The sequence below is a fragment of the Panthera onca genome, chromosome A3 (assembly GCF_046562875.1).
Source record: "Panthera onca isolate mPanOnc1 chromosome A3, mPanOnc1 haplotype 2, whole genome shotgun sequence".
NCBI classification, from domain to species: Eukaryota; Metazoa; Chordata; class Mammalia; order Carnivora; family Felidae; genus Panthera; species Panthera onca.
The window spans coordinates 101518364-101530464 of record NC_138341.1 but is presented as its reverse complement, the minus strand read 5'-3'; the positions used below and the strand labels follow the sequence as shown (position 1 = coordinate 101530464).

Genomic DNA, 12101 nt, shown 5'->3' with positions numbered 1-12101 from the left:
CCTTTTATGGAGGCTTCCCCACCATCAATGAACTCATTCTATATAAATATTTAGCCAGGCAATAAACTGGACAGCCTATATTACTCAACATCAGCCTCAAAAGACCCTACCGATTTATATACACGGCATCTTGGTGGAGCAATACATTTTACACGCATGACATGGTCAGCGATAAATATACCAGGGTAGGTCAAAGCCTATTTGGTTCTCTGCTTTTAACTGTCTTGGGCTTTGTGTGTTTCTTTAATCAGTTGGATGATTTAGATAAACAACATGTATTAGTCTTTGTAAGTATAACATGCCTTGAACTTTCTCCAGATATTCATTCCCATTCATCATCGTAATAGTTGCTCCCCCTTGGCCATCATTAAGATTAGAAACGTCCTTGAACCATTTAATGATATTCCACAAGACTGGACAGACTTTTCATGCCTTGATGAATTGCGATCACTCAGCTTAGACTAATGAAATCGGATATCCTTTAATGTGCCTGATGACTTTAAGGAGTTTAGGGAAAGCAGTGCTCAGGAATCAAAATGGCTTCAGAGAATAACCATTCATTTGAGGGAAGATGCATGATTTCAGTAAAAATTGATTAATGAGTTAATATCTAATCTGATAGCTAACTGTAATACATATTATTTCTCTGTTCATACTGCTAAATATGGTTTTATCTACAAGTGTCCATTTATTATAGAACTCACTAGAAGAAGGTATGATACAATTTTTCTAAAGCATAAGTTGGAGTGTTAAACAAGGTTCTTTCAAGAAAATGACTTTTATATGTTCATACTGCTGATGAGGAAAACAATATAAAGACAAGTCTGGGCTAGAATGTGTTTAACTACCTTGGAGCTGAGAAAGACTAGTTGCCTCTATTTTATGGGCCTTTGCAGCTCCAGATGGTCACCATGGGAATGATGTGGCCCCCCCAAATGTCTGTGCGACTTGGCAATTTGTCCCATAAATATCTTTAATATCCTCACAGATCTTTGTATTCCACTAACTCTGAAACCATTGACATCACTATGGTTTAGAGGTGGCTAACAATATTGGCGTATTTAAGTCATCTTTAAGTTCCTCTGCAGGCTATGATCTGAGACAACAGGGTTAAGAACAGGACGTGAGTGTATAATGGAGAGAATACTGTGCTTGGGTCAAAGAACCCTGGCTCTCTCACTGGCAATTTGATAAAATTGCTTACAGGAGCATCAGTTTCTTCCTTTACTCATCAATTATTTATTAAACATCTACAACATGCCAGGTGCTGTTCTTGGGATACATGAGAGAGTGTAACAGAACGTGGGACTCACATTCCATTGCTAGACTTAACCAATATAACTTTCTCTCTTCCAGAGTTGTTTTATGGGTCAAATAAGTTATCATAAGCAAAAGCATTTTATAATGTGCTTCTCTCCTAGAAGCAAATCCTGAGATAAGAATATGAGTGCAAGGGCTTTATTTGGGAGGTACAGGAAACACTGATAGTGGGGATAGGAGATGAGAAAGGGGAAGACAGCCAATAAAAGATGCATTAGCAAGGCAGTCACCACTGTGGGAAACTGGAAACACCAAAGGGAAATTCTGGGAAATGGTGCAAACACTAGCCCCAGTGATATCCCACTCCAGAGGTAAAGGAGTTGGGGTATTTGTATACCAACTCCTGAGAATCATGAGTTGAGGGCTAGTCCAGGAGATGTTAATGCCCTGGTCCTTCTGGCATGCCACAGGCAGAGCTGTCTTCTGTGATTTTGGAGAGAACTCCCAGCACAGAGATACAGAGTATGGTAATTAGAGTATAGCAACTGGAAATCAGCTGGATCACACTGGAAATGGTAATGGAAATGGAGGAGGATTGTCAGATACAGATGAGTAAAGAATGAACCTATTATCCTCATTACTCTACTGGTCAGATGGGACTGTCTGTCCCCAACCATGTGCCCCAATTTTTAACAACTACCTTCAGGCTAGCTTGTAGTACATTAGTAACTCTTCTTATTAACTAGCTAAATGTGGAAATGGTGCAGACTTAAGTTTCTCAAATTGGAGTTTGTGAGTCCATATAGATGTAGCCTCCATAGAACCCATGAATTCAATGAATTTATAACTTAAGAATTTTTCATTTTGATGATAAACTAAAATGAATTAATACAAACATATTCAGGGATCACCTTGCAACTAATTCATGCCAGGCAATTTCATTTGCATTTGTACCTGGGGTTGTAGTAATGTTGATGCCAAATGAAGATTATAGGTGGCTGGAAAAGAATAAGTGACAGAACCAAGTCACGATCAGTAATAAGCTATGCTGAAAACAAAATAGCCTCTGTGGTATTATCTTTACATTCAGGGTTGAGCAGAGGTGGTGCATGGATTAGTCTCTCTACGCACCAACATTTGCCAGCAGTAAATGTAGTACTAAACCCTCAATTAAGGAATTTTTCATTAAATGGCTATATCACAATTTCCCAGGGTATCTATTAAGTGGATTGGATAGAAAAATAATGGGTATGTAGTTAAAAAACAGGTTCATTATCAAAAAAGAAGTATAATGCCAATCATGTTAGCAACTCAAATGATGGCTGTCAAGTTTAAAATCAAAGAATCAAGTCAGCTAGTGAAATACTCAGTTTCCAAATAAAGGCTTCTATAATAAAAATCAGGACTTCTGCTTCTGAAAGATGCAGTAGAGGCATTTTCCCTTATTCCTTCCTACTACTAAGTGCAGTTAAAAACATGGGGCATTATACACAAAACAAACATGAGAAAAGTTGGACAGGTGGAGAAAAGAAGGCAGGCCAGTTTGGGACCATGAGTCCTAAGGAACATGGTCATGAGTTCCCTGAGAGTTCATTTTTGCCTCATCTATCCCAGACTGGTTAGTGGAGGAGCCAGCAACCCAGAAATACCAATGGACACAGACAAAAGAGCCCCAGGAAAAGTCTGCTCTCTCAGGCCAACAGACCAAGAAAGGGCAATCTAGCAGAACAGAAAACTTTTAGACAATAATGGCTCTACTTTCAGCCAAATACCACAGTAAATAAAAAGGCTACAACCCCAGCTCCACCCCCTCCAGTGAAGGTCACAGGGAGAGCCTAGATTTCCATCCTCATTAAGCTGTTACAAGCATCCTAACGCCCCCCCCCCCCCCACCAACTCTTCCAAGTGGTGTCTAAGAAGGCTGAGGGGGAATAGAAACTTTCATCTCCTCCAAGGAGTAAAGAGCCTCTTCCCCCCCTCCCCACAGTGGGCAGGATGTCAGCAAAAGGCCTTGTGGGAGCCTGAATTCCCACCTCCACAGGCAGTAATGAGGAGCCACTCCCCTATGGGTATCTAAGCAGCTAAGTGGAGAGTCCAGGCTTCTCTACTTCCATCTGGCAAGTAACAAGGGAGCACCCCCCTTCTCCCACCAAAGTGGCATCAGAGGAGATCTGCTAAAATTTTAAATTTAAGATTTAAGTGAGATCCAGAGACTCATAAAATGATAACCAAAATATCCAGGTTTCAGTGAAATGCCACTCATACCAAGAACCAGGAAGATCTCAACTTGAATGACAAAAGACAGTCAACAGATGCCCAAGATGTTGGAATTATCTGATAAGGAATTTAAAGCAGCCATTATAAAAATGCTTTGACAAGCAATTATGAACATGCTTGACATAAATGAATAAAAAAATAGAAAGCTTCAGCAAAGAAATTTAAGATACAAAGAAAAATCACATGGAAATTTTAAGATGGAAAAACCCAATAACCAAAATAAAATCAAATAATGATTTAAGGTAAAATAATAACAAAACAATGTAATATAGCCATCATATAATTGTTAATATAAACTTTGATTTTGGATATTGTTGTATTCACTTGGAAATCTACCTGGATTTATAATTGTAAAAGAGCTCTACACACAAGAAGTTTATACTTAGTTCTATGTTTGTACATTTTTAAGTGGCTATAGTTTGAAGTAATATTAATACTAGGAAATTATGTTTTGTTTTCCTTTAAAAAGGAAACATTTCTTTCAAACAAGAAAACATTTTTTAAATGACATTATAATGTATTATATGTTAAACTGTGCCTCCCCCACCAAAATTCATATGTTTGTTTGCTTTTTAAAAGTTTATTTAATTGGGGGGGGGGGAGGGGCAGAGAGGAGAGAGAGAGTCTCAAGCTGATGGCACACAGCCCGATGCAGGACTTGATCCCACAACCATGAGGTCATGACCTGAGCCAAAATCAAGAGCCGGACTCTTAAGTGACTGAACCACCCAGGCACCCCATATATGTTTAAGTTCTAACCTTCAGTATCTCAGAATGTGTCTTTTTTGAGACAGGGCCTTTAAAGAGCTAATTAAGGTAACATGAGGTCATATGCGTGGGGCTTAATCCAATATGACTGGTGTCCTTATGAGAAGAGGAGCTTAGGACACAGACATGCACAGAGGAAGGACAATGTCCAAAGAAAACAGATAGGGATGGCCATGTAAAGCCAGAGACAGAGGCCTCAGAAGAAATCAATCCCACCAACAACTGGATCTCAGACTTCTGGCCTCCAGAACTGTGAGGAAAATAAATTTCATAGCCACCCAGGCTGTGGTACTTTGCTATGGCAGCCCAAGCACATAGTAATACATAATGCAATTGGAAATGCAATCATTTAATAGACTTTTAATGATATGAAAGAATTATTATAAAATGTTTTAGATGTAATACCATGGCTAAGTTATTGTGGTTATGTTAAAAACACCTTAATTTTTAATAATGCAAGTGAAAAATGTTGGGAAAAACTGGAAATTATCAACCAGGAAAATGAAGAATTTGCTAGGGTATGATATTCTTTTCCAGTATTTTTTTTCCTAAATTATATCCTAAATTGTTTTCTATTTTTTAACAACTTATCGAGATATAACTTATATTATCATACAATTCACCCATTTAAAGTATACAGTTCAATGGCTTTTACTATATTCAGAGTGATGCATTCAGCACCATAATTAATTTAAGCACATCATTAATTAATCCTCAAGGAAACCCTACACTCTTTATTTATCACCACTTAACTTTCCCTGTCCCTCATCCCTCCCACCTCTAGGAAACTACTAATCTATAGGTTCTGTTTCTAGAGATTTATCTACACTGGGCATTTCAAATAAATGGGATCACACAACATGTAGTCCTTTGTGACTGGCTTCTTTTGTGTAGCATGTTTTCAAAGTTCATTCATGTTGTAGTATTTATCAGTATTGTATTGTTTTTATTGCCAAATAATATTCCATTATATTGCTATAATGTAGTATTATATACTAAATTATATTACTAAAAAGTAGTATTATATACTACATTTTGTTTATCAGTTGGGGAACTTTAGGGTTGTTTCCACTTTGTGGCTATTATGCTGCTATGAACATTCATGTACAAGTTTTTGTGTGACATGTTTTCATTTCTCCTGGGTATGTACCTAGGAGGGGAAAAACTCAGTGTTTAACTATTTGAGGAGAGCCTCCTGACTGTCTCAAAGTGTCTGCACCTCGTAGAATAAGTTGAGAAGTGTCTCCTCCTCTTCTGTATTTTGGAAAAATTTGTGTAGAACTGGTAATAATTATTTAAATGTTTGGTAGAATTAACCAGTACAGCCATCTAGTTCTGGACTTTCTTCCTGGGAAGACTTTTGATTAACAACTTAATCTCTTGTTATAAATCTATTTGGATTTTCTAGTTCTTTTTGAGTCAGTTGTGGTGGTCTGTATCTTTCTAAGAATTTGCCTCTACCTCTCCTTGGAAAGCACTTTCCAGATGGATCCACACAGCTTACTCGTCCCTCATCTTCAACTCTTTGCTTAAATGTTATCTTCTCAATGAGCACCCTCCTTACCACTCTCCCGTCAGCACTCTGCGTCCCCTTTCTGCTTCATTTTTTCCTCTGGAACTCAACCCTTTCTAATCTACCATATAACTGACACATTTGTTTAGAGGTTTGGGGCAGAGGAGCACCATGATGAGACTCCTTCTGCTGCCAAGTGGACTAGTAACTCTGGATGCAGGGAGGCCAGTGAGGACCTTGTTGTAATTTCTCAGGTAAGAGATGATCTGGATGGTAGCAGTGGAGAGGGGGAGAAGTGGTTGGATTTAGGACACATTTTAAAGGAGGGCCAATAGCATTTACTAACAGACTGTTTGTTTCTTTTATGCTTTTTTGAATTTAAATTTTAGCTAACATACAGTGCAATATTGGTTTCAGGAGCAGAATTCAATGATTCGTCACTTACATACAACACCCGGTGCTCATCACAAGTGCCCTCCTCTTTTTTTTTTTTTTTTTAATGTTTATTGAGAGACAGAGAGCATGAGCAGGGAAGGGGCAGAGAGAGACGAAGACACAGAATCCGAAGCAGGCTCCAGGCTCTGAGCTGTAAGCACAGAGCCCGACGCGGGGCTTGAACTCAAGAACCGCGAGATCATGACCTGAGTTGAAGTCAGATGCTCAACTGACTGAGCCACCCAGGTGCCCCACAAGTGCCCTCCTTAATACCCATCACCCATCTAGCCCATCTCCCACCCAACTTCCTCCATCAACCTTCAGTTTGTTCTCTGTTGTGCAGAGTTTCTTGCAGTTGTAAAATAGGAGAAGAAGTAGATTCAAAGATTTCAGGTTGATGGCCCCCAAAGACCCTTCCTTCTATATTTATACAGTTATGCAGTCCCCTTTTGAATCTGGGGTGGGCCAGAGGACTTGATTTAAGCAATAAATGTGGCAAAAGTAAGGCTGGGCCAGTTCTGACCTAACCTTAAAAAGGCCTGGTAGTTTTTGCTTTTATGCTCCTGGGAACCTTGAGCTGCCATGTCTTATGGGAGAAGCAGCATGAAAAGACCATGTAGAGTGGTCACGAGCAGAGGGAAAGGCCCTGAGCCTGCATGTGGAAAAAAAGGAAGCTCATCCAGCCCAACCCCCAGTTCACACTCCTGCTGAGTGCAGCACACCTGTGACTACCAGCAAGTGCCACAGAGAAACCATTGAGAGAAGCCAAGCCACGTTGACAGAATTGTGAGAAAAAAAAATAGTTGTTGTAAGATTTGGGGAGAATTGTTAAGCAACAATAGAAACATAAAAAGAGGACGCCAAGAATTTTGACCCAAGCACCCAAGAGGATGGAGTTACCATTAACTAGATGGAAAAGACTGTTAGTTAACAGGTTTGGAGAAAAACGTGGGTGGACAGATTATAATCTTACTACTTATAAATGAAAAAGAACATATTTTTCTTCATATATTAGAACAAAATCTTCTTCCTGGATTTTCCAAGGCCAGAAAAAGCCATTTTAGGAGCACCTTTTTGGAGAGTGACATCAGTGATTAAGGGAACTGTTTAGCATTTTTTCCTTTCCAGCTTCTGAAGCTCTGTTGACAATCAGTGAAATCCCCATCAAGGCAGAGAAAAACCCAGTTTTTTCCAGCTTTGCCACTGTGGTTTCAGGGCTTCAGTGACTCTAGCATGTAAAGGAGAGACCACTGTGCTTGCTTTCTCTCCCGCCTTCCACAACTGGTCACGGTGAACCACCGCGGGCTTGGCTGACGGGCTTCTGGAAGCTGAGAGCAGAGTCTTGGAGGGAGGCTCTTGCCAGTTTTAGATTTAATCCTTCCTGTGGCCATACACTTCAGAGACAGCAGTATATGGGCAAAGAAAAACTGCCTGGTTAATCTGGCCAGCCTGTAGGTCTCTGATGATAGGCATCTGGGTTAATACCTTATGAATTTGAACCCAAATTAAGTGTTGGGGAAAAGTGGTGTATTCATTAAGAATTCCTAATGTCCCAGGGCAAATATTAATGTAAAAGGATTACTCTTATGCGGTCAACCTCCCATTCACTCACTCCCACCTATATAGCTCACCACGTTTACACACCCACATCTCCTTTCCCTGCTTAATCTGCATTTGGGGAAGGTTTAGAACATAGCTAAAGTAAAAGAAATTAATCATATTCGCAGGGGCTCATTTTTTCTGGGCTCAATCTTTTCTTGGACTAGTGTTCCTGGGAGAGGGGCCCATAGTCCCCTTTTGGTCCTTCACCCCATGACTAACCACTGCAAGCTTAAGTTGGATAGGAGACTGGGCTTCATGGCACAAAGAGATTCACAATGTTGAGCAATTGTAGGGTTTATGTCAAAAAAAAAAAGTTGATTTTAATAAACATTTTAGTTAAACGTTAAAAGTTAATAGACATTTTAAGAAAAATGTTGGGAGGCATTTTTAAAAAAATTAACCACAAAATTATGTTGGGGATATCTAGGCTTGAGAGGTGGCATTCTGAAAGTGGGTGCCATATGAAGTTGTTATGCATGGTCATGGTGGACATGTGTTCATGACATGGGAACACTGGCTACCATTGTTTTGGTCTCTTCAAATCTCTTAACTTCGTAACACACCTTTGGCTGTGGTCTCTTCCAAGTCCCATTAACACAATTCCAGTTTCTTTCTCTTAAGGAGTCCCTCAATCCTTGATGGAGAGCTGCTATTTAGCTTGTTTATTCCCTACCTCCTTAAAAGTATGCACTTGTCTCCTGTCGGGTGCCTGTCATCGCTGATTTGGCTATGAACTTCCTTCCACTTTTTTTTTTAATTTTAATGTTTTATTTATTTTTGAGAGAGAGAGAGAGAGAGAGACAGAGTATGAGTGGGGGAGGGGCAGAGAGAGAGGGAGACAGAATCCAAAGCAGGCTCCAGGCTCTGAGCTGTCAGCACAGAGCCTGACATGGGGCTCAAACTCAGGAAACGTGAGATAATGACCTGAGCCAAAGTCAGCACTTAATCAACTGAGCCTCCCAGGCTCTCTTCCTTCCAGTTTTGTGGCACATCCAGCCTTATCACTTGGAGAATATTCAATCAGATATTATGGATTAAAATGGTTCATCAGGAGCACAAGGCAGGAAGAGACTCCAGTGCAGGGCACAAGTAGACTGGTGAATTCATCCTCTCAATCAGAAGAGGGTATAAATGCCTCCTGGCCAAGAGTATGTAGAATGGATTGTTTCTTAGTTTCAAGTCCCCAAGAAGCAACCCTGAGACAGGGTGGCAAGTACAAACAGTTCATCTGGGAGATGACCCCATGAATCATAAAACAGGGGCACTAAGAAGGGAATAGGGAAGGGAAAAAAGTCAACACAAGGTGTATTAAGTCAACTGCCACAGGCGGCAACTGAAGCTTAATTTCTATGGAAAATCTCTCAAACAGTGTGAAACACACACCCAACTTATACCACCCAAGAAGCAAGGGAACTAGTATGCTTATACAACTTTCGTTCATCAACTGTGAGCTGCTTCTGGGCCATGCTGATTCCCTGACACTACTGGCCTGCTGTGTGCAGGGACAGTGCAGTTTTCTATGGTTCCAGAACAAGTCCTGAGGCATAGAGGTGCAGATACTAGTCTTTACATGTTGTCTGGGGGCACTCTGCAATGGAGGATCAATGGGCAATGGCAATGGTCTGCCCTAGGACACCTGCTCAGCTGGCTTTCAAGGGAAAGTAAGACCTCACAGTGCTCATTGCAGGGATCTGTGCCCTGAGAAAACAGATGCTGACTGTATTGTTAGTCTGTTAGTACTGAGACAGATTTCCACAGAAGTCTTAGGATAAAATATATGTACTGAACATTAGCTGAACCAATAATAAATGAGGTAATTCTTATTAAGTCTGGACATCTTCCTATGACATTATTAAGTGAAAATGGCAGGTTATATAAACCCATTTTTGTGTTAAAAATACAGAAAATGTATGCATAAAAAGGTCATAAAGGGTACAAGATAAAGTGTTAACTGTTGTCTCTAGGGAAGTGGAGTTACGAGTTTTGTTTTGTTTTGTTTTTTTGCTTTCCTATTTTCTGATTTTTTTTTTTTTTTTTTTGTAATGAGCATGAATTGCTTTTATAATAACAATGACCAGATTAAAAAAAAATCCACAGGGGTGCCTGGGTGGCTCAGTTGGTTAAGCATCAGACTCTTGATTTTGGCTCAGGTCATGATCTCACAGTTTATGAGTTTGAGCCCCACGTCGGGCTCCGCACTGGCAGTGAGGAGCCTGCTTGGGACTCTCAGTCTCTCCCTCTCTCTGCCCTCCCACCCCTCTATGCACCCTATCTCTCTCTCAAAAATAAGTAAACATTTAAAAAATCCACAATAATTTAATACAATCTCAAGACTCAAGAATAATTTCCGCACTTTTCTAAATCTTCCCTTCTTCACAGCCTCCTTTCCTCCCTCCCCCTCCTACCAGTGCTTCAAAACAGCCAAACTTTGCATATTTGCTGGTAACTACAATGCACCATCACCGCCTCTCAAACATGGGAGAAAGTGAGGAATTAGGCAAAAAAGACTTTTGAGCAGCCAACAAAGAGGTTCCTATAGCCATAAACTACAATTCATCCATTTTTGCTCACAGATAAGCACCACAGACTAGCATTTAGGATGGATTTATACATACATCGATATCGGACTTCAACTTCCTGTTTAGAAGCAGCAGTGAAAAGCTGAGAAAGGGTCTGCTCTGGGCAGACACACAGGAGGCAGGGAGGAGAGGCAGAGCTGACAAGCGAGAAGGACAGTCCTGGACAAGACCTTCATGCCTCATCAGACAGCATGGACACTCTAGGCTCCTTTAAGGTAGAGCACATGGCCTCCATCTCCTTGCCCTTCCAGAAGATTCCCATTTCCAAACCCAGAGCAGGATTGCAGTGATGGCCTTGAGGGATCCAGACCAGGCTTATTTGTACTCAAGAGAACCGAGCATCCAATGATCAGGTCTTAAAAGGAAATGGAATATAGGCAGACGGTAAGTTCATCCATGTTAAAATACTGCTTCAGAATCTTGGTGATATAAACCAGACTAGGGAATGAAGTTACTTTCTTATCTGTTTCTTTCGACTCTTTCTACTTTTGTGTGAAATGAGGTTGATTTTATATCTGTCAATATCCTCTGGTTCTGGTATCTGCTCTTTAATATCTGATCTTTTCACTAAGGCACTTATACTGCCCATTACGTTTGTGCCTCAATGATTCTGAATATCACTTTTTTTCCCTCCTGGTTTGACAATATTCCTTAAATTTAAAAACAAAAACAAAAAAAAAAACAAAAAAAAAAAAGAAAGAAAGAAAGAAAAAAGAAATTGGAGAATGAAGCTTTAACAAACTGTTCTTGGAGGGGCTGTGCTCTTTTATACTGACCAGTTTTTAAAATCTTCATAAAAGGGTCTTTAACAAGCCCAAACTTTTAAATATGAGTAGAATAAAGTCAAAAGAAGATGAAAAGAAATGGCATTCCTGGTGAAATAGGTCAGATGATTTTCAGACTCCAAAGTGTCCTGATAGTTTTACGTGATCCAGTCCAGTTCCTCAAAAAACTCTGCCAACAGGTAACAGGTCTTTGAAAGCTTTTGAAGCCAAAGGCTCCCCACCAGCCAGCCCATCACTTACTAAGTTCTCAGCCTCATTAAGAATGAGAAACAGATATCATGGCACCAACCTGTCTACGAGAACACAGCAAGACAAATGTAATTGCCTGTACAAGGAATATAAATCAGCAACTCCCAAATCATTCATATTTACACCCACTCCATTTTGGTTGTCTTTCCTTTATAATTTGGCCATACATCGATGTCAAGTATATAATTTCATCTGGGGCTTTATCAGTTACCGCCCGAGCCATGATTATATGGTGCAGGGAACTTCCTCTCCCTGAGTGAGTCTATCTTTAGTATCTTCTTGATAGCCACTTCTTACACATAAAATCAAAAGAAAAGTCTTGGTTTTCTTATGTGGCTCCAGAATCACTAACTATAACATTTAGAAGCAATTTATCAGCTGAAACCATTGAGTTTTCAGCTGCCACTACAGTTTTTCAAACCAAAGCGGTCTTACTCCTTCCCTTTGTTAGTTTTTATCAACTCACAATAAACATTTTAGGGATTTTGATACTGGCCATTCAATCATGAGCTAAGTTCAACTTTCATCATGTTAGTGTCCAGGCCTAACTGCACAAAGACAGGTTTGAACTATCAGAATCATAGCAACAAAGATAAAGGGATGATTTCTGGAAGAAGTAACTTTTTACAAACA

The 12101-nt window shown here is 40.0% G+C and overlaps 1 protein-coding gene across 4 annotated transcripts in view; it reads right to left on the bottom strand.

Annotated features, from left to right (window-relative positions):
• Positions 1-12101, bottom strand: part of TASP1 (taspase 1) — a 310143-nt gene that overhangs the window by 22846 nt on the left and 275196 nt on the right. The gene's annotated exons all lie outside the window — the stretch shown is intronic.